General features: G+C 35.7%; 1 pseudogene; it reads right to left on the bottom strand.

The window, feature by feature from the left end:
- Positions 1-736: 736 nt before the first annotated feature.
- LOC138306782 (uncharacterized) lies at positions 737-21,841 on the bottom strand (annotated as a pseudogene).
- Between the last annotated feature and the right edge of the window lie 3,408 nt (positions 21,842-25,249).

Raw genomic sequence — 25,249 nt, 5'->3', positions numbered from 1 at the left:
CAAACAAATGCCAACCCCTAAATCCCCAATAAAACTGAACAAATCATATTCTGAATCATATTCTACGAACAAATACACGTATAACCCTCCCTCCCGACAATAGCCGTTATTCCCCCTGGTATCTGGCGAGGAAAATAACACATGTATATTCAAAATTATGCAGATAAACAGACATTAGAGATCAAAAACATTTATTGCAGAGAAATAAAAATGTCACCTGCAACCTTAAAATCTCAATAGAAATAACAAATTATCTCCCTTGACATAAAAGTACCAAATAACACCCCTCCCTTCCATCCCATTTATACACACACAGTGAACACTTACAAATGTTGAATTCCACTAATGGTAAGCTTAAATAATTTCTACAAAAAATAAACAAATACACATTACAATTTATATACCATAACAAACAACTGAAGTGTAAATAATTCAGTGTTTCAATATTTGAGTTATTTGGTTATACCACATGCAGGTCTTACCCTTGTAAGTTAAATATAGTTGTTTTATCATCCTAGCTATAATCTCTCTCTTTATATACATGTACATTGTATAGTTGTTTTATCATCCTAGCTATAATCTCTCTCTTTATATACATGTACATTGTATGTTTATATAATATCTCTCTTTATATACATGTACATTGTATGTTTATATAATATTTCTCTTTATATACATGTACATTGTATGTATATACAAGGATTCCTTGGTATATATAAATATCGTGGTTCAAGGATTCCTTGGTATATATAATATCGTGGTTCAGGCGTTATAAAGTTGATGACACATTAGGCTAATCAGTTTTAACAACAATTTTCAAATTAAGATGCACTGGTAACTTCTTGTAGAAAACAAACTCGACTAAATTTACAGAATTCTGAAGTATTGTATTTATTATACAGATGGAATCACGGTTTTTACAGCAAATTAGAAAAGAACAATTTTCTAATCATGTGATTAAGCTACATGTAATCACTTTTTGAACAATTGGGATCAAGTATACATGTATAATGTTTGTTATATACTGTACAAGTAAAATAATACCCTAAAGCCCAGTATATTTGATGTGAATTCATCACTGTATGAAACTCACAACTGATCAATTAACATTAATGTGTATTACCTAGTATGTTAAAGTGAACAGTCGGGCAAGGATGGCTAAAGTCGTTAAAATGGTGTGAATGTATCCAGTATAATTTCTTATGAAATAGAAAAATAAAATCTCTCGCCAAAATCTGTCTGCGCACGAAGAAATTAATTTAAAGTATATGAATCCTAAAACGTCCTCCCGGCTGACTATGTCCGTGGTTACATTTCCACGCAGCCTCGCTTTCAATGCTTTCACCATTCCTTTACTTTAATGGTCAGAACTGGGAAACGTAAGCAGAACTTGGCCGTCGTATTAATATGGGAGAACTTTTGGAAGGCCAATGAACGCATTTAGACTGGTTTTCTTTGCCGGACTATTCACTTTAACATTTGATTTAGTTATGAACCAATAATTTGTTTCCTTATAGCACTGGGCCCGGCACCATAAAACTATTCTCAGACAGATTTTTTACTCAAGTGTATGATTTTACATATAGACTTGAGTAAAAAATCTGTCTGAGAAAGTTTTATGGTGCCAGGCCTGATGTACTGACCACTATGTCTTATAGAGAATATAATCATTTATTTGATTTTCTCGTATACTCGTACAATTATGTATACTATTTAAATCTCTGATACAATCACAATCTTATATACATTATTATTGTCTAATAGAGGATATTTAATCATTTATTTTTCCCTCGCATTCTGTGCGTACGACCTTTTATACATTATCAATACCGGTACGTTATTTTGTTAAGTATTCTAGAAAAGGTTCCACATAAAACACTAAAATAAACTTAGTCCTGTTACACAGGTATGGAAGTCACGTTAACAAAATAACAACAGTGATCCACCTAACAAAGACATAAATCTGTGATTCAACCTGTGATCTCTGTACAAAAGGGATCCCAAGCCTCAACGGTCATCTGAAAACCTTGGCAACAGTCATATTAGAAATAAATTAGATATAGTGTCATGGTGGCTATCTTCGATTTGGGATCAATCCAAAATATAAAAACACTTTGTCAAGACTATGTCAGGAAAATTTCAAGCCAGTTTCAGCCATATCTCACTGGTAAAATTTTAAGTTCAAAATGTGTTTTCAAGATGGCAGCTGTGGTTGCCATCTTGGATTTCAGATCAACCTGAAAAATACCAGCATTTTTACTTGGTCAGGACCATGTCACGATCATTTTGGGCAAGTTTCAGTCAAATCACACTGTTAGAACTTGAGAAGAAATTCAAAATGTGTTTTCAAGAAGGCGGCTATGACGGCCATCTTGGACTTTGGACCAACCCGAAAAATAACAACACCTTGTCGTGACCATGTTAGGATAATTTCAGGCAAGTTTCAGCCAAATCACGCTTGAAGAACTCGAAAAAAAGGTCAAAATTTGAAAAGTTTCCGCACAGTGCTCAGCGGACAAAGATAGACAAAACATGATGACTATAGGTCATCCTGACCCTTAAGGTAAAGTGTCCTAAACACCACAAAGCTATCAAGAGTTTAACTCTATCATGAAGCAGTAGTACTTATCAGACTCTGAGGGTTAGGAATGAACCTTTTATAGTGATAATGGAGTTTCACTCCGTCACTCAACCAACAATATCACAGTTGTAACTAATATATTATATAAGTTCTTAATTTTAAATAATTTTTTGTTGATAAAAATCATCCTACCCCATTCCCCCTCCCCGCTCCCTCTAATGTGGAATTTTAACTGAGAGAAATAAAAGGTGATAAACTGGTTCCTAAATATCACAGATACCAGATTTTCTATGTGTTACTTGGGTTAACATTGTTATTTTAGAGTCATCACACCGTTAAAAATTTAATCTACAACATGTTGTGACTAAACAATAAGTTTATAAAAAGTAACATTTACTGTCGATTAGTCCCACCTTCCAGTAATTGTGATGTCATATTTTGACATGATTTTTGCGACGTCACAATCACGAAACATGGGACTAAACCATGTTGTTTAAAGGCCTCGAAGCCCCAAATTGATTATTTTGTGATAATTTCTGAGACCTTCTCTGCCAGTTTTCTTAATAGCCCCGTGTTTTTTTCGGCACACATGACAACATCTTTTGTGAGTCGGTGGTAAATAGTAGGCACCATCTTCAACCCATTGTAATTAGGATCGTCTGTCACTGTTTCTTTGTGCGAGACCTCCTGCGAAACTTCCACTAAGATGCTGAGAAAGTCCCGATTACTGATTTCACGGCTGCGGATATACTGTTTAAAGACGTTGTACAGGTTTGCTAAAAGCCAGCCTCCTTCTGTTGTACTCCTCCAGGCCAGTTTTACCTGTGATGTAAACAAGATATATCACTGTCATGGTTCTCAGATGAACAGGAAATATCACTGTCATGGTTCTCAGATAAACAAGAAATATATCACTGTCATGGTTCTCAGATAAACAAGAAATATCACTGTCATGGTTCTCGATAAACATGGTTATCACTGTCAGATAAACAAGATATATCACTGTCATGGTTCTCAGATAAACAAGAAATATATTACTGTCATGGTTCTCAGATAAACAAGAATATATCACTGTCATGGTTCTCAGATAAACAAGAAATATCGCAGTCATAGTTCTCAGATAAACAAGAAATATCACTGTCATCGTTCTCAGATAAACAAAATGTATCACTGTCATGGTTCTCAGATAAACAAGAAATATCACTGTCATTGTTCTCAGATAAACAAGAAATATATCACTGTCATGGTTCTCAGATAAACAAGAAATATCACTGTCATGGTTCTCAGATAAACAAGAAATATCGCTGTCATGGTTCTCAGATAAACAAGAAATATCGCTGTCATGGTTCACAATAAACAATAAATATTGCTGGTCATGGTTCTCAGATAAACAAGAAATATCACTGTCATGGTTCTCAGATAAACAAGAAATATTGCTGTCATGGTTCTCAGATAAACAAGAAATATCGCTGTCATGGTTCTAAGATTAACAAGAAATATCGCTGTCATGGATCTAAGATTAACAAGAAATATCGCTGTTATGGTTCTCAGATAAACAAGAAATATTGCTGTCATGGTTCTCAGATAAACAAAATATATGGCTGTCATGGTTCTCAGATAAACAAGAAATATCGCTGTTATGGTTCTCAGATAAACAAGATATATCACTGTCATGGTTCTCAGATAAACAAAAAATATATTACTGTCATGGTTCTCAGATAAACAAGATATATCACTGCCATGGTTCTCAGATAAACAAGAAATATCACTGTCATGGTTCTCAGATATAAACAAGAAATATCACTGTCATGGTTCTCAGATAAACAAGAATTATCACTGTCATGGTTCTCAGATAAACAAGAAATATCACTGTCATAGTTCTTAGATAAACAAAAAATATTGATGCCATGGTTCTCAGATAAACAAGAAATATCACTGTCATGGTTCTCAGATAAACAAAAAATATTGCTGTCAAGTAATATCACTGTCATGGTTCACAGATAAACCAGAAGTAAACAGGAAATATCACTGTCATGGTTCTCAGATAAATCAGAAGTAAACAAGATATATCACGGTCATGGTTCTCAAATAAACCAGAAGTAAACAAGAAATATAGCTGTCATGGTTCTCAAATAAACAAAAAATATCACTATCATGGTTCTCAGATAAACCAGAAGTAAACAGGAAATATCACGGTCATGGTTCTCAAATAAACCAGAAGTAAACAGGAAATACCACTGTCATGGTTCTCAGATAAATAAGATATATCGCTGTCATGGTTCTCAGATAAACAAGAAGTATCGCTGTCATGGTTCTCAGATAAACAAGAAGTAAACAAGAAATTTCGCTGGCATGGTTCTCAGATAAACAAGAAATATTGCTGAAATGGTTCTCAGATAAACAAGAAGTTGTCATGGTTCTCAGATAAACCAGAAGTATCGCTGTCATGGTTATCAGATAAACAAGAAATATTGCTGTCATGGTTCTCAGATAAACAAGAAGAAGAAAACAAGAAATATCACTGTCATGGTTCTCAGATAAACAAGAAATATCACTGTCATGGTTCTCAGATAAACAAGAAATATAGCTGTCATTGGTTCTCAGATAAACAAGAAATATCTCATACTGTCATGGTTCTTCATACATCCATAAACAAATATCGCTGTTCATGGTTCTCAGATAAACAATAAAATATCGCTGACATGGTCACGCTCAGATCGAGATAACACAAAGAAGATATCACTGAAGTAAGTTCTGATATGATGTTCTAACAAGATATATCGCTGTCATAGAAACTTCAATAGAACAAAGAAAAATTCGCTGTCATGAGTTCTCAATAAACAAGATGGAGTATAATTCATATCACTGGGATTTAGTTCAATATAAACAAGAAGGTATATAGCCTTGACAATTAAATCAGAACTATATACACAAATATCGCAATCATGGTTTTCAGATAAACAAGAAATATCGCTAGTCATGGTTCTCATGATAAACAAGCAATATATCCATGGTAATGGAAAAAGTGCAAAAAATGAAAACCTAAAAATAGCAAAAGGTACTACTAGACCATTAAAAGAATGTGTCTGAAGTTTCGTGGAAATATCTCTGCTGGTTTTAGAGTTATGGTCCCGAAATGAACCTGCTACAAAAATATGATATATTTTCAGCAATGTTTCCATGGTTACAGAAAAAAGCACAAAAAGTGAAAACCTAAAAATAGCAAAAGGCACAAATAGACCATAAGAACAATGTGTCTATGAAGTTTCATGGAAATATCTCTGCTGGTTTTAGAATTGTGCTCCGTAAACGATTCTTACACAAAAATCTGCCATTTTCAGCAATGTTTCCATGGTTACAGAAAAAAAGTGCAAAAAGTGAAAACCTTAAAATAGCAAAAGGCACTACTAGACCATAAGACTAATGTGTCTATGAAGTTTCGTGGAAATATCTCGGCTGGTTTTAGAGTTGTGCTCCGGAAATGAACCTGTTACAAAAATATGATATTTTCAGCAATGTTTCCATGGTTACGGAAAAAATGCAAAAAATGAAAACCTAAAAATAGCAAAAGGCACTACTAGACCATAAGACCAATGTGTGACATTTGTGTGTATGAAGTTTCGTGGAAATATCTCAACTGGTTTTAGAGTTATGCTCCGGAAACCATTCGTACGGACGGACGGACAGACGTACGTACAGACGGAACCCATTTGTATATCCCCCGCCAACTTCGCTGGGCAGGGGATAACAAGAAATATCACTGTCATGGTTCTCAGATAAACAAGAAATATCACTGTCATGGTTCTCAGATAAACAAGAAATATCACTGTCATGGTTCTCAGATAAACAAGAAATATCACTGTCATGGTTCTCAGATAAACAAGAAATATCACTGTCATGGTTCTCAGATAAACAAGAAATATCACTGTCATGGTTCTCAGATAAACAAGATATATCACTGTCATGGTTCTCAGATAAACAAGAAATATATCACTGTCATGGTTCTCAGATAAACAAGATATATCACTGTCATGGTTCTCAGATAAACAAGAAATATCACTGTCATGGTTCTCAGATAAACAAGAAATATCACTGTCATGGTTCTCAGATAAACAAGAAATATCACTGTCATGGTTCTCAGATAAACAAGAAATATCACTGTCATGGTTCTCAGATTAACAAGAAATATCGCTGTCATGGTTCTAAGATTAACAAGAAATATCCTGTCATGTTCTAAGATTAACAAGAAATATCACTGTCATGGTTCTAAGATTAACAAGAAATATCACTGTCATGGTTCTCAGATTAACAAGAAATATCACTGTCATGGTTCTAAGATAAACAAGAAATATCACTGTCATGGTTCTCAGATTAACAAGAAATATCACTGTCATGGTTCTAAGATAAACAAGAAATATATTACTGTCATGGTTCTCAGATAAACAAGAAATATCACTGTCATGGTTCTCAGATAAACAAGAAATATATTACTGTCATGGTTCTCAGATAAACAAGAAATATCACTGTCATGGTTCTCAGATAAACAAGAAATATCGCAGTCATGGTTCTCAGATAAACAAGAAATATCGCTGTCATGGTTCTCAGATAAACAAGAAATATCGCAGTCATGGTTCTCAGATAAACAAGAAATATTGATGTCATGGTTCTCAGATAAACAAGAAATATCACTGTCATGGTTCTCAGATAAACAAGAAATATCACTGTCATGGTTCTCAGATAAACAAGAAATATTGCTGTCATGGTTCTCAGATAAACAAGAAATATTGCTGTCATGGTTCTCAGATAAACAAGTAATATCACTGTCATGGTTCTCAGATAAACAAGAAATATTGCTGTCATGGTTCTCAGATAAACAAGAAATATTGCTGTCATGGTTCTAAGATAAACAAGAAATATCACTGTCATGGTTCTCAGATAAACAAGAAATATCACTGTCATGGTTCTCAGATAAACAAGAAATATCACTGTCATGGTTCTCAGATAAACAAGAAATATCACTGTCATGGTTCTCAGATAAACAAGAAATATCACTGTCATGGTTCTCAGATTAACAAGAAATATCACTGTCATGGTTCTAAGATTAACAAGAAATATCACTGTCATGGTTCTAAGATTAACAAGAAATATCACTGTCATGGTTCTAAGATTAACAAGAAATATCACTGTCATGGTTCTCAGATAAACAAAATATATGGCTGTCATGGTTCTCAGATAAACAAAATATATGGCTGTCATAGTTCTCAGATAAACAAGAAATATCACTGTCATGGTTCTAAGATTTACAAGAAATATCACTGTCATAGTTCTCAGATTAACAAGAAATATCGCAGTCATAGTTCTCAGATTAACAAGAAATATCACTGTCATAGTTCTCAGATTAACAAGAAATATCGCTATCATAGTTCTCAGATTAACAAGAAATATCACTGTCATAGTTCTCAGATTAACAAGAAATATCGCAGTCATAGTTCTCAGATTAACAAGAAATATCACTGTCATATGGTTCTCAGATAAACAAGAAATATCGCTGTCATAGTTCTCAGATAAACAAGAAATGTCGCTGTCATGGTTCACAGATCAACAAGTTATACTATGTATACTAAGTAAACAACCACTAGAAAAGTTTGTATTTTCATGTTTATTAAAATGATTCGGCAGTGACATCTGTATACATTCAGGAATAGAAGCTGTGTATAGGTTTACATGTAATTACAACATCGGTGTATAGGTTTACAACTACATCTGTGTATAGGTTTACAACTACATTGGTGTATAGGTTTACAACTACATCTGTGTATAGGTTTACAACTACATCTGTGTATAGGTTTACAACTACATCTGTGTATAGGTTTACAACTACATTGGTGTATAGGTTTACAACTACATTGGTGTATAGGTTTACAACTACATCTGTGTATAGGTTTACAACTACATCTGTGTATAGATTTACAACTACATCTGTGTATAGGTTTACAACTACATCTGTGTATAGGTTTACAACTACATTTGCGTATAAGTTTACAACTACATCCGTGTATAGATTTACAACTACATCTGTGTATAGGTTTACAACTACATCTGTGTATTGGTTTACAACTACATTTGTGTATAAGTTTACAACTACATCTGTGTATTGGTTTACAACTACATTTGTGTATAAGTTTACAACTACATCTGTGTATAGGTTTACAACTACATCTGTGTATAGGTTTACAACTACATCTGTGTATTGGTTTACAACTACATTTGTGTATAAGTTTACAACTACATCTGTGTATAGGTTTACAACTACATCTGTGTATAGGTTTACAACTACATCTGTGTATAGGTTTACAACTACATCTGTGTATAGGTTTACAACTACATCTGTTTATAAGTTTACAACTACATCTGTGTATAGGTTTACAACTACATCTGTGTATAGGTTTACAACTACATCTGTGTGTAGGTTTACAACTACATCTGTGTATAGGTTTACAACTACATCTGTGTATAGGTTTACAACTACATCCGTGTATAGGTTTACAACTACATCCGTGTATAGGTTTACAACTACATCCGTGTATAGGTTTACAACTACATCTGTGTATAGGTTTACAACTACATCCGTGTATAGGTTTACAACTACATCCGTGTATAGGTTTACAACTACATCTGTGTATAGGTTTACAACTACATTTGTGTATAAGTTTACAACTACATCTGTGTATAGGTTTACAACTACATCTGTGTATAGGTTTACAACTACATCTGTGTATAGGTTTACAACTACATCTGTGTATAGGTTTACAACTACATTGGTGTATAGGTTTACAACTACATTTGTGTATAGGTTTACAACTACATCCGTGAATAGGTTTACAACTACATCTGTGTATAGGTTGACAACTACATCTGTGTATAGGTTTACAACTACATCTGTGTATAGGTTTACAACTACATCTGTGTATAAGTTTACAACTACATCTGTGTATAGGTTTACAACTACATCCGTGTATAGGTTTACAACTACATTTGTGTATAGGTTTACAACTACATCCGTGTATAGGTTTACAACTACATCTGTGTATAGGTTTACAACTACATCTGTGTATAGGTTTACAACTACATTTGTGTATAAGTTTACAACTACATCTGTGTATTGGTTTACAACTACATTTGTGTATAAGTTTACAACTACATTTGTGTATAGGTTTACAACTACATCTGTGTATAGGTTTACAACTACATTTGTGTATAGGTTTACAACTACATTCGTGTATAGGTTAACAACTACATCCGTGTATAGGTTTACAACTACATTTGTGTATAAGTTTACACTACATCTGTGTATAGGTTTACAACTACATCCGTGTATAGGTTTACAACTACATTTGTGTATAAGTTTACAACTACATTTGTGTATACGTTTACAACTACATCTGTGTATAGGTTTACAACTACATCTGTGTATAGGTTTACAACTACATCTGTGTATAGGTTTACAACTACATCTGTGTATAGGTTTACAACTACATTTGTGTATAAGTTTACAACTACATCTGTGTATAGGTTTACAACTACATCCGTGTATAGGTTTACAACTACATCCGTGTATAGGTTTACAACTACATCTGTGTATAGGTTTACAACTACATCTGTGTATAGGTTTACAACTACATCTGTGTGTAGGTTTACAACTACATCTGTGTATAGGTTTACAACTACATCTGTGTATAGGTTTACAACTACATCCGTGTATAGGTTTACAACTACATCCGTGTATAGGTTTACAACTACATCTGTGTATAGGTTTACAACTACATCCGTGTATAAGTTTACAACTACATCTGTGTATAGGTTTACAACTACATCTGTGTATAGGTTTACAACTACATTTGTGTATAAGTTTACAACTACATCTGTGTATAGGTTTACAACTACATTGGTGTATAGGTTTACAACTACATTTGTGTATAGGTTTACAACTACATCCGTGAATAGGTTTATAACTACATCTGTGTATAGGTTGACAACTACATCTGTGTATAGGTTTACAACTACATCTGTGTATAGGTTTACAACTACATCTGTGTATAGGTTTACAACTACATCTGTGTATAGGTTTACAACTACATCTGTGTAAAGGTTCACAACTACATCTGTGTATAGGTTTACAACTACATTGGTGTATAGGTTTACAACTACATTTGTGTATAGGTTTACAACTACATCCGTGAATAGGTTTACAACTACATCTGTGTATAGGTTGACAACTACATCTGTGTATAGGTTTACAACTACATCTGTGTATATGTTTACAACTACATCTGTGTATAGGTTTACAACTACATCCGTGTATAGGTTTACAACTACATTTGTGTATAAGTTTACAACTACATTTGTGTATAGGTTTACAACTACATCCGTGTATAGGTTTACAACTACATTCGTGTATAAGTTTACAACTACATTTGTGTATAGGTTTACAACTACATCCGTGTATAGGTTTACAACTACATCCGTGTATAGGTTTACAACTACATTTGTGTATAAGTTTACAACTACATTTGTGTATAGGTTTACAACTACATTGGTGTATAGGTTTACAACTACATCCGTGTATAGGTTTACAACTACATTGGTGTATAGGTTTACAACTACATCTGTGTATTGGTTTACAACTACATTTGTGTATAGGTTTACAACTACATCTGTGTATAGGTTTACAACTACATCTGTGTATAGGTTTACAACTAACTACATCTGTGTATTGGTTTACAACTACATTTGTGTATAGGTTTACAACTACATCCGTGTATAGGTTTACAACTACATCCGTGTATTGGTTTACAACTACATCTGTGTATAGGTTTACAACTACATCTGTGTATTGGTTTACAACTACATCTGTGTATAGGTTTACAACTACATCCGTGTATAGGTTTACAACTACATCCGTGTATAGGTTTACAACTACATCTGTGTATAGGTTTACAACTACATTTGTGTATAGGTTTACAACTACATCCGTGTATAAGTTTACAACTACATCTGTGTATAGGTTTACAACTACATCTGTGTATAGGTTTACAACTACATTGGTGTATAGGTTTACAACTACATCTGTGTATAGGTTTACAACTACATCTGTGTATAGGTTTACAACTACATCCGTGTATAGGTTTACAACTACATCTGTGTATAGGTTTACAACTACATCTGTGTATAGGTTTACAACTACATCTGTGTATAGGTTTACAACTACATTTGTGTATAGGTTTACAACTACATTTGTGTATAGGTTTACAACTACATCTGTGTATAGGTTTACAACTACATTTGTGTATAAGTTTACAACTACATCTGTGTATAGGTTTACAACTACATCCGTGTATAGGTTTACAACTACATTGGTGTATAGGTTTACAACTAAATCTGTGTATTGGTTTGTGTACATACCTGGAGGGGAAGCAAACATTACAAGCATGTCATCATGACAAGGAATGGCTGTGACCTCCACGAGCTCTGCCACTGGTATGTCTGTTATGACCTTTCGTCTGGTCCCTTTTCTACCACCGGCATCTGCCTGGTCCTTTGGACCATCTTCCAGCCTCTCCTGTTGTTGGGTTATTTCGTTACTCTCCGTGACGTCTTTGTTCTGGTCCGTCGGTGTTACAGCCTCTATGTGGATACTAAGATCACTTTCGGGGGCGATGTCCTTTTTCTGATCCTTGTATTGGGATCGGTCCCTTTTCTTTATGTCTTCATGTCCTGTCTGTAAAACATAAAATGTTGTACTTTGTAGTCTGGATTGTGTGTGATGGCATGAGTGTAATATTTCTTACCACCTGGTATCAATCTCATTTATGTACTTGTTATTTTACATTCATCAAATAGATTTGTAACCTTATTGCATATATTTTTTATAACATGTACTTGTTGTTTTGCCAATGCCCACTAACATAAGACATGTATAAACTGAGACACAAGGAAGCACACCTCACCATCCCCTAACCTCCCCCATCTCCTCACTACCCCCATCTCCCCCTAGCTTCCAACCCCCCACCGCCATCTCCTCCCTACCCCCCACTACCTCCACCCCCTACCCCTACACCCACTAACATCAGACATATAACAAGGAAGCACATCTCTTCATTCCCCAACCTCCCTACCCTCACCACCCCCATCTCCTACCCTCATCTCCCACTATCTCCTAACCCTACCCCGACCCCCACTAACATAACATCAGACATATAACAAGGAAGCACATCTCTTCATTCCCCAACCTCCCTACCCTCACCATCCCCATCTCCCACTATCTCCAACCCCTACCCCGACCCCCACTAACATCAGACATGTAACAAGGAAGCACACCTCTCTATCTGAATCAGCCTCAGAATCTTGATCTGTGGTATCCGTGTCATAGCCGTCAGAAAACTCATCGTCCTCCTCCTCATCTTTATCTTTGTCTTTATCCTTGTCTATGTCTAGTGAACCAATGATCTGGTCCAGAGCATCTGTAGGAGTACACCTGTAATTATAGTATCAATATAGGCTTGTTTTTGTAATTTCTTGTGTAATACCTGTACTGTTTAAGCAACAACTTTAGCAAGAACATTAGCAACAACCTTAGAAAGAACATTAGTAACAGCCTTAGCAAGAACATTAGTAACAGCCTTAGCAAGAACATTAGTAACAGCCTTAGCAAGAACATTAGTAACAGCCTTAGCAAGAACATTAGTAACAGCCTTAGCAAGAACATTAGTAACAGCCTTAGCAAGAACATTAGTAACAGCCTTAGCAAGAACATTAGTAACAGCCTTAGCAAGAACATTAGTAACAGCCTTAGCAAGAACATTAGCAACAACCTTAGCAAAAACATTAGTAACAGCCTTAGCAAGAACATGAGTAACAGCCTCAGCATTAAGGTACATACCAGATTGGTCAGATTTACTATTGGCGTTGTCGTAGTAAGATCTGGTACAACCCGCACCAAGAACATTAGCAACATCCTCAGCAATAACATTAGCAACAATCTTAGCATTAAGGTACATACCAGAATCGTCAGGTTTACTATCGGCGTTGTCGTAGTAAGACCTGGTAGATAACCTTTGTCTCAGTCGATGATGCTTAGACAACTTGGCGGACACGATATAACTGGACACCTACACCAGCGTCGAGAGCTTGACTACGATCTTTACTGTAGATAGTCTCCCTACAGGCCTGTCCAAGGAAATAAAACATTACCATACAGGAGGCCCAGAGGGCCTATTTCGCTCACCTGGTGGTTTTTTTTTACACAAAGACCCTGCCCCTCAGGCCCCCAAGGGGTCATACCCATCATTTGGATTAAGGATGCTACCATTGCATTATGAGTGCTATCTGGTGCTTAGTTTCAGAGAAGAAGAAGTCATTTATGTGGAAGTAGCCAAATTGGCTACTTTTGGCCCGCCCTCAGACCTTAGGTTAGGAGGGGGAGGGGGGTTGGGTTGCAGCCCCATCATTTGTACATTTTGAATCCCCACCCTATAAGTATGCCACCATTGCATTAAATATGAGTGCTATCCCATGCTTAGTTTCAGAGAAGAAGTCATTTATATGAAAATAGCCAAATTGACCCCTTTTGACCCCGCCACTCAGGCCCCTGGGGGTCAGTCCAACCATTTGTACAATTTTCAGTCAGTACCCAATAAGGATGCTACCTGCAGTCAAATTTTGTTAAATTCCGACCAGCAGCTATGGGGAAGTCGATTGTTAAGGGATGACGGACGCTGGACGCCACGGTATTGCATAAGCTCGCCATGGTTTTCGGACCAGGTGAGTTAATAAATGTATGTAGTCATAACTCATAACTGTGTAAAAAGACCACCAAAGGGACAAGCATAGTATCTGGGTAGGGAGTATCAATGTGTAAAGAAGTGGTGCGCTTCGTTTGTTACATTTCCCCCCAAGTTGTATAAACTGAGACTTTAACAAGATTTTGCTGGTCACAAGGTCTTGGGACAGCACCCAGAATTCCAGTTTCTGCAGGGCTAGGTTTGGTCGATTTTAAATCCTAGGTGATTTATTTATATCTGATTCCCATCCTTTCCTTAATTTCCTGTAGTATGGAAATGCATTAACATTAGTGTGGGTGTATTTTTCGCTCTCAGTTGATTTTTTTGTTATGTTTTTGGGTTGAAAATATTTGTGAATTTTTACAATGATGGACTTGGCATGTCTCGCTTTAAGATGGGTTTCTATAGTGATTAATAGTTTTCACTCTTAAGTTGAGAGCCGTTGGTAGGCTAGAAAAGAGTGGAAGCCTCCTGTAAAGAGTTTTGGGGTTAACTGTCAAGGATATATCATAAGAATCTCTGTTGGAGAACGGTGTTTGTGAAATTGAAGGTTGAACTATTGATAATCGGCCTGATAGGCAGCGACACGTGTCAATCATTGTTGTACAAAGCATGAATTTAATATATATATAGGCGATAGAAGCAATATTGGAGATATTAGATTATTAGTGATAACAGCTATATTGTCCATTGCGATGTTCTCACTGAGACACAGGGGTATTTTCTTGTTATTGATGATTTTACATATGTTGGCCACCGTGGCCCCTCACACATTTGTTTTATCATTAACTTGTAACCCAGAGGTGCAGGACATGTGGTAATTTGGTAATAACATCTTAACCACTTGGCCACCACAGCCCTAAATGTGAGAAGACGTCCAGAAAACAAGACTTAAATACCTGTATAAAGAACAATTTAGGTTTTCCATTTAAATCGCGACATTTTTCCTCTGAGAAGAGTTCCACTAAATCCTTTGTGAGAACTCTTTTGCCATCTACACCCACAATGGCGTGCTCCATCGTCCTTTTGTTTCTTCTCTGATCAACTTCTGTCCATTGTTCGCCGTGGGAACTAATTATGCAGATAAAGCAGGCCCTCTCCGCAAGGTCAGGCTTATTGGAAGCTGAGTGAGAGAAAAAACAATAAATATACAAAATAACAGTCACTGATAAAAACAAGAATGCCTGTATAAAGGCAAATAAGTTCGAAAAAAATGTATTGTGCTGCAGAATTGGTTGTTTGACATGTTACTGTTCACAACATCAAATATTTCATTTTCATACTCAAATCAGTTCAATAAAGTTCAATCATTTCCATTATGTCATTGTAGCAAGCCGGATTACATTTTTTTGTATTCTCCCATATCAAGATGTTTAGATAAAATGTCCAAATGTATAATGGACACAGAAAACAAACAAGAGATCCCAGACGGATCTTGGCACCCAAAAAAGAATGATCTATGTCTGATAATGGAAAGAGGGATCTTTTTTCAGCTTTTCAAACTTTTTCAAACATACTAAAAATTTAAGACAGATCGCTTCAGTGCTTTCAGAGAAATAGCGGTAACAAACTTCAATTATCAAAATCCAAGATAGCGTCCTGTCAGCCATCGTGTTCACCGATTGGTTCGAAAATGCAATTTGTACAACTAGGACCCTTGGAGAACCTGCATGTGCAATTTGTGACAGATCCCTTCAGTACTTTTAATTCTGAGAAATAGTGGTAACAGGAATCGTTAACGGACAGAAGGATGGACGGAGGACCATTATTATCACATAAAAATTTGCTGACTCAGATTTGTTAAAAATCATAAAAACTGAATATAAGAATGGCTTTCCAAGAAAACAATCAGCATATAACACATGCTTACAATACTTTGAAAAGTAATTTTTTAACTGCTAAATTGATGACTATCTTCTCTGTACAAGGAAAAGTCGCCGATCGGTTTATTGAACACCGATACGTTATTGGCGTAGTTTGGTGTATTTGGGAGTTAAGGGGATAAAAAAAAGAAGCCGTTTACATGGAAATAGCCAAATTGACCACTTTTGGCCCCACCCCTCAGGTCAGCCCTACCATTTGTAAAACTTTTAGTCAGAACCCTAAAAGGATGTTACCAGTCAAATTGTTTAAAATTCTGACCAGCTGTCATGAAGAAGTCAATTCTTATAATTGAGACAATGCAATATTGCATTAAGCTAACCTTGGTGCTTCGGACCAGGTGAGCTAAAATTCCCAATTAAACCTACAAATTCTACATGAAAATTAAAACTCTTATGAATTATATAAAATATAATAATATAAAAATGCTTATAAGATTAGTGATTATTATTCCCAATAGTGTATGTAATTCTTACTGGCTATATTTTTTTATTTCATTTTAAGTATCAAATCAAATGTATTTTATTTCAAACTTTCTTCATTTCAGTTTACATATATTTTTTGCAAAGAAATATATGTACATTCTATTACAAGCAACATATAGTCATACAGTGTTACTCTTCCTACATCCTCGATACTCCAGGGCTTCCGATCACTAGCGATCTCTACACCCCTGGACTATCTCATAGTGAAATTGAAGGCAGTTCAGCCGAAAACATTTGACCAATCACAGGCCAGCAAAGATTTCCTTTGAAGACTACAGAGAGAGCGATGACTAATATCAAAGCCACACAGTCGACCACAGTGTACCGTTATACGCTCTTTTGATGTACATCAAATGACTAAATTACCTGTTCTATTCTGTTGCCTCCAGTTTTACTATGAGATAGTCCAGGGGTGTAGAGATCGTAAGTGATCGGAAGCCCTGGAATATCGAGGATGCTCTTCCTAATACTAGTATCCTAATCAATGGTACATGTGTCCAGGGCGCTTCAAGAATTGAAAGGTGGGAGGAGGGCTTATTAGTGAATTAAAAATTTGAGTTGTGGATGAAATGTCAGCCATATTTTAACTCTTTCTGTACTCATGACATATTATCTGTTACTGTACCGTAAACATACATATGGCTTTTAACCTTTGAGACACATTGATATGTTGTGATTCACTTGTAAAATGGACAATTCACTCAGGCTAATTCTTTTACATAACCAAGAAGCAAAATGTGGAATAAATGTATTGTTCTATGTTTCTTATGAAACACATAACACAAAATATTGACAAATTCCACATCGTTGTTTAGTATTTTGATTGATATTGTTGTAATTGCAAATCGTTGATCAATATGATTAAGCAGGTACAATATGTACACTGTACCCATACCTGAGCCAAAGTCATGCACGTTAACCAAATGAACTACATAACCACTGAGGAGGTGATAGAATGATTTTTTAGGCAAGACATTTCACCTAAAAAGGTAAAAACACTACTGTCAGATCGATTTGAGCAGTTCTAGACAAAAGTTGCTTTAATCTACAAGCAAGGGACAGGGTTCAGTATACAAGATGTTCGACCACAATGTGTAATGGCGGACAGCGAGCGAGTTTGAACATTTCACACGGATTTCACCACTATGGGCTTTTCTGGCATATCACAGTAAAACTGACTGATCTAATTTCCATTAAAACTGTGTTTGTCCGATATATGTACAAATTTTAATGTTCTATTAGACTGAACTGTCCCTTTAAAGCTCATCATGTAATATGGGATACAATACTCTTGTCAGAGGCATCACATGTATAAAACATTGTTAAATTCATGGGATGGGGGGAATTTATATATATATAACTTATAGGGGGAGAGGCGGGGGAGGTGCGCTATTTGCAGCAAATACAGTCTCCCTTGATATTATTCTTTCAGACTTTTTTTCATACTTACCACTTCGTAAAATACTCTTGATCTCCTCCGCGGTTTTATCATAGTATGTCATCAGTTTAAGATTGAGAGGCTTGAAGAGTTTTTTCATGTTTTTGTAGTCTGTATAGGCTCCGATCCTGTTCGGGTAGCCCTCGGCTGTAAACCTCTCATTCACAATGATGTACACTAAGCCGCGCTTCGTCGATTTTAAATCATACTTCATATCCATGTCCTCAAGCTCCATATCAACCAATCAAAGTGCACTGATGATTCGCATTAATCTGAAACATTCAGATCAAAAATTGAGAAAGACAATTACACAATTTCTTATATAACAAAACCAATTTAATTGCATTGCTTTGCCTGTAATAGAGAGAGTAATGTAGTAGCTAAATCATTTTACCTGTACGTGGAACGGCAAGGTCTGTTGGTGAACAGCATAGCTACTAGGTATATATTCTCATCAACTATTGAGACTTTAACACATTTGGGTGTGAAAAATTTCTCTGTCAACATCTAGGATATGACAGATTATGTGACTGTCGACTGCTAACCTTTTGAACCAGAAATTCCAGCAAAACAAGGACATGACATCATGAATTCATCTAGTGTAACTGTAAAATGTAGTTGATAGACCAATGTTCTTGTCACATTGAGAATAGTTATTTTGTGGTCTCATCCTTTCTATTGTATGTGTGGAAAATAATCATTCCCTTCCTTCAAGGTGTGACAACAAAATCACATCCCTCATGGGAATTCATGAATGTGCAATTGGAGGCTTGTTCATGAATTCTCCCTCGGATTGTGATTTCATTGTCAGTGTCACACCTTCAAGGTAGGGAAAGATTCTATTAACACGAGTGGAATAGTAGCCAGCTGGCACTGACTGTTGTAGTTGCCAGGCACTGACTGTTGTAGTTGTCAGGCACTGACTGTTGAAGGGTGTTTTTTCCTATGGGTACTCTGGCTTTACCTCCTAAACCTGGAACATCACTAAATGATCCTGGCTGTTACACATGTAAGAGGACGAAAACAAAAAACAAACAAAACAAAGCTTCAACAGTCAAGCTGAAATAATTGATGAAATTGAGAAACAGACCAGTCTGAGTTGTTGCGATTGTTTCCTCACTGACTGTTTGTACGACCTTGGAATTGTAAATATACAACATTTGATTAGCGGTTAAGGAGATATGACAATTCAAACAAACATATAAATTAATAGTAAAAGTTAAAAGTTAGATATGGTGCCTGATAGTCTTACCTGCTCTTCTACATGGACTAAATATGCTACACAGACCAGATGTTAATATCACCAGGAAATAAATGCTAATAACTCAATGTCTATATCTGGTTAATAATAAATAACACATTTGGCAAATCATCAGGACTGCACTGTATGTATATAAATAGATGATTACCTATCATTTCCTTTTGTTTAAATATAATGACACAATATATCTAGGTACAACACACAGCTCATGTTAGCTAGAACTTAGTCTGGGATGGAAGGGTGTGTATTGTGGAGGACACATTTCATACAATAGGCAGGTTCATGAGGCAAGCGTCAAGAATACATCTAGTCAAAATCACCTAATTATAAATTGTGACACTTAAAGTCATAAAATGTGTCTAGGGGGCAGTCAGGGTCATATGAGGACAGGTGTCTAGGGGGGCACCAACAGTCAGGGTCATATGAGGACAGGTGTTTTAGGGGACACCAACAGTCAGGGACATATAAGGACAGGTGTCTTAGGGGACACCAACACTCAGAGTCTTATGAGAACAGATGTCTAAGGAGACACCAACAGTCAGGGTCATATGGGGACAGGTGTCTTAGGGGACACCAACAGTCAGGGTCATATGAGGACAGGTGTTTTATGGGACACCAACAGTCATGGTCATATGATCATGAGGACAGGTGTATAGGGGACACCAACAGTCAAGGTCATATGAGGACAGGTGTGGTAGGGGACACCAACAGTCAGGGTGATATGAGGACAGGTGTCTTAGGGGACACCAACAATCAGGGTGATTTTGGGACAGGTGTCTAGGAGGACACAAACAGTCAGGGTCATATGAGGACAGGTGTCTAGGTTGACACCAACAATCAGGGTCATATGAGGACAGGTGTATAGGGGGACACCAACAGTGAGGGTCATGTGAGGACAGGTGTCTTAAGGGGACACCAACAGTCAGGGTCATATGAGGACAGGTGTATAGGGGGACACCAACAGTGAGGGTCATATAAGGACAGGTGTCTTAGGGGACACCAACAGTCAAGGTCATATTAGGACAGGTGTCTTAAGGCACCAACAGTCAAGGTCATATTAGGACAGGTGTCTTAAGGCACCAACAGTCAGGGTCATATGAGGACAGATGTCTAGAGGGACACAAACAGTTGGGGTCATATTAGAAAAGGTGTCTAGAGGGGGGACACCCACGGTCAAGGTCACAAGTCTACAGGAACAGTCAACACCATCAGTGAGGGTCATATGAGAACATGTGTCTAGGGGGACACCATCAGTGAGGGTCATATGAGAACATGTGTCTAGGGGGACACCATCAGTGAGGGTCATATGAGAACATGTGTCTAGGGGGATAAATAATTTAACATGTTAAATCAATCCAGGCATTAATGAAGTAAAGAAAATAATACTCAAAAGATATTTCAGTACATTGACAAAACAAAAACTTTTAAACTGTATCAGCAAACAACATCTAAAATAATTTATTCGTGATAAATATAGTATACATGTGTGATTGTTATGGTGAAATATCAAATCAAATAATTTGTTTACTGTTTTGTTTAATTAAACCATACAGTTCATTAAACTAACACAAACTTTTAGAATATATTAATGGTTCCTGTTTACACATCCTTAACTTATTGCATTATGAGAACTGTTAAAGGAAGTAATTCCTTTAAAGTTTTTATCAGCATACAACCATGCATACATGCACAATGTACATGTATATAGAACACCTCTAAATTGAGAAAGATTTTAAATTAAGGACATTACTCACTGTTTAAATAATGTAAACACAAGGATAAATAGGAAAACAAGCAACATAGCATAATGTGGGAAAATAGAAAATAATCAATGAATGGAATCTGATAAAATTAAATCTCCGAATAATGCTCAAAATCTTGAATGGTAACAATTAAACATGGTTAATCAATTATAACAATATTTAAAATATTATTTTTAGATGACAGAGTATTTTAAACTTGAAACATGTCTTAAGGTTTCTATAAAAATAGCATATTTTGATACCCAACAATGTGTACCAAAATATCATTTCGTGGCAATCTATAAACATATTTATTGAAAACTCCTTTGTAATTCCTATTAGAATTCTATATACGTTACAGTACAGTAAAAAATGTTTTTAATTTGACAGAAAAATATAACCGAAAGGATTATTTATCTTTCATTTAAGTCTTTCTACAACACCAGACCTTCTGTCATGCATGTATGGATGATTCGTGATGTGGGTTTACTGACATGACGGAAAGAGTAAATACTAAGCGAACCTATTTACCTTCGTCTGTTCGTCTCGATGTCTTCCTAGTTAAACTTTCGATTTCAAAACCGGAAGTGAAATATGTACTATAATATGAAAATATGGCGCGGCTTGATACATAAATTCCGGATGTGTACATATTTTGTGGATATCGTCATTTTTAAAAATTATTTCTGTACGCTTTTTATACACGAAGACCTTATTTTGTACGCATAGAGCAATTTGAAGACAAGAAATAATTTATCACAATTGAAACGCACATAAACAACAAAACGCATGCTTCTACAAATATATCTGTTAAATAACCTAAGATAGGCGACTAAATTTGCATCCTATACCAATGAGCAATATATATATATATATATAAATTTCCCCACACATTTGACGTCACACGTGGCACGCTTTCCAGTCATCGCTCATGTTTTAGCGTTCTGCCGAACAGCATGGATACATTTTTGTAGATCCGGCCTTCGGCTGCCACTGCCGAAGGGTTCATTGCGCTCCATTGTGCTATATACAATGTAGCTTAATATTTGTCTACTTTGTCCCGCATAACTGTTCGTATTCTATTATGTAATCGTGTTCGTTTTCTTTGTCTTGATAAAGGGGCAGATCGCCTCGAAAATTTGACAATTTTGTTTTGCCCACACGGTTGGAATTACTTCCTTGTCCCATTCAAACAGACTTACGTTTGATCGGATCCCGTGTCATCTGGAAAATCCTGTTGATATTACTTCTTTGACCCTTATTAAATAACCCAGATAGACAAATGCTTTTTACATAGATACTGTAATTTACTATTTAAATCTCTGATTATACCAGTCTGATTAGAATACAGATCACGATAGTCAACGCATAGGTTAAACAAATTCTGGAAAGATCACCCAAGGAAATTCCACCAGTCAAATATGTCGTGTGAGTAAATCAAGGACGTATATTTCGCTTATAAATCCTTGGTGTATACTGTCACTACGGAGGTACAGTGTATACAGTGCATAACAGGAGTTACAGCACCTTCTCTATTTCTGTTTTTACTTTATCAGATAAACCAGAGACATAGATATTTATCTAAATCTCTGGATAAACAAACTATTTATACGCAATGCCAAATCTGATTGATTTCGGGATTTAATATTAGCAGATCATATCTATTTAAAGATGCTCCACTGCTGACAAATGGTATTTTTTCGCTATACAAAAACAGGAGTAGACGATTTAGTATTTTTCTTCAGTTGCAAAAGTTACTTACTTTACACCATTAGCACAATTGAAAAGTTTGAGCTTCTTATTTTACTTTAAGTTAAAAATATGAAAAGTAATTAATTGCATCCCGAAAAAATCCCGTGTCACTATATCCTTTATAGAATGAAGTACTAATTGTGCATGCACCAATGGCGAAATAAATCATTTTATATTATTTTTTGTGTTAATTAGACTTATACTGTATATACACGATTAAACACCAATTATTGTTCTAATGATGAATGCCATTTATGCTCTGTCGGCGGTGGAGCATCTTTAAAATACGCAGAGGATTTTTCATTTATCATTTAATTTATTCCTGGGACATTTCATCCTCGATATTCCAGGGGTTCCGATCACTTACGATCTCTACACCCCTGGACTATCTCATAGTAAAACTGGAGGCAACAGAATAGAACAGGTAATTTAGTCATTTGATGTACATCAAATTAAAAGAGCCGTATAACGGTACGTAGCTGCAATATTGTAACTCAAAAGAAAATGTTGTCGTCTTTAGAGCTACAATTGGTGCCTATTACTGCTAATTATTTAAACGTTTGCATGCATTTTATCGTACTTGTTTTATATCGGTTACACTAGGCAATAAAACTTAACCATATAAAATATCAAATTCTCAGCGACATATGACGACCTTTCCGCAGTGAATTTATACAGCAAGTCTACAAAGTAAGAATTTGACGTTTTGTGAGCGGTACGGTAGATATTAAGAATGGTAGTTATGTTAGTTTCGACAAAAAACATATATAAATGCTTGTATACGCACAAAATACTAGGAAACCTACAAAAAAGTATAGAAAATTGTGCCCGAGTGATTTTCGGAGGCAGTGCTCCACTAGGACACATAGGGACCAATTCGTACCCGGCCGAAAGCTATAATAAGCCGGGTACGTATATTCGTTCTAAACGGTACGGTGTGGTAGGTTGACTGTGTGGCTTTGATGTTAGGCGTCGCTCTCTCTGTAGTCTTCAAAGGAAATCTTTGCTGGCCTGTGATTGGTCAAATTTTTCCGCTGAGCTGCCTTCAATTTCACTATGAGATAGTCCAGGGGTGTAGAGATCGTAAGTGATTGGAACCCCTGGAGTATCGAGTATGGGGACATTCATAAATATGTAGCGTTTGTCCAAAATATGATAGCACTTAGGCTATGACGAGACGCTATTGTATATCGTAAGTCCGTGATGGAAGGTGACTACGGCAGGGAAAACTAGAAAACATCACATCATTTATCCACATAAACATCCACGTAATATAGTTCACAATAAATCCATTAGGAACACACACACTGGTATACTGTTTCACTTAAGTTCACTGCTAGGTGATATCCATCATTGAGAAGTATTCAGTACATCCCAAATGCAAGTATAAATCCCTTAGTCACAAACACACTAAGTATGATAGAGTAATCCGTATGGGTTCATCCGTATATATTACATCACTGATACATGTAGGAGATATCCGTACAGTACATCCCAAGTATAAATCCCATAGTCACAAACACACTAAGTAAAGTAAAGATTTATTTACCTTAAGGTTAAAAAAAGGTTTTTGACCTTAAGGGCAAAATATTTATTTACCTTAAGGTTAAAAAGGGTTTTTGACCTTAAGGGCAAAAGATTTTTATGACCTTAAGGGCAAAAGATTTATTTATCTTAAGGTTAAAAAAGGTTTTTGACCTTAAGGGCAAAAGATTTATTTACCTTAAGGGCAAAGGATATATTAACATAAGGTTATTTGACCTTAAGCAAGGGCTAAAGATTTCTTGAATATATATGTAAAGTTACAACTTTTTTATTATAATTGTAGCAATACAAGTGAATTATAACTAGATAGACTTCTAGTGTCAATTAATGAACAATTTTGAAAACAATTTTGTTAAATTATTTTATGGGATTTTCAATTTTCATCAGTTGTTTGGTGTTTTCATTGTTTTTTTTTCAACTTTTAAAGGACTTAAAATTTCATTTCCCTAGGTGTTTCATGTTGTTTAGTATGTGGACAAGTCCATTATGTGATTAGGGGTATGAATAGAATAGTGACTTCTACAGATTAATTATTTGCCATTATGTACATTTAACCTTAAGGGCAAAAGATTTGACCTTAAAGCTGACAATGCAAGTTAAAATTATTAAAATGATTTTTTTTTTAAATAAGTATACTCGTTGTTCAAGAATCGTTTATGAGACATTCCCCGGTTGAGAACAGCCATTTTTGTTTTTCATTCCGACGACTCACCGACCCCTATAT

This window comes from Argopecten irradians, chromosome 13 (genome assembly GCF_041381155.1).
Source record: "Argopecten irradians isolate NY chromosome 13, Ai_NY, whole genome shotgun sequence".
Taxonomy (NCBI): domain Eukaryota; kingdom Metazoa; phylum Mollusca; class Bivalvia; order Pectinida; family Pectinidae; genus Argopecten; species Argopecten irradians.
This window is presented reverse-complemented; position numbering and strand designations above follow the sequence as displayed.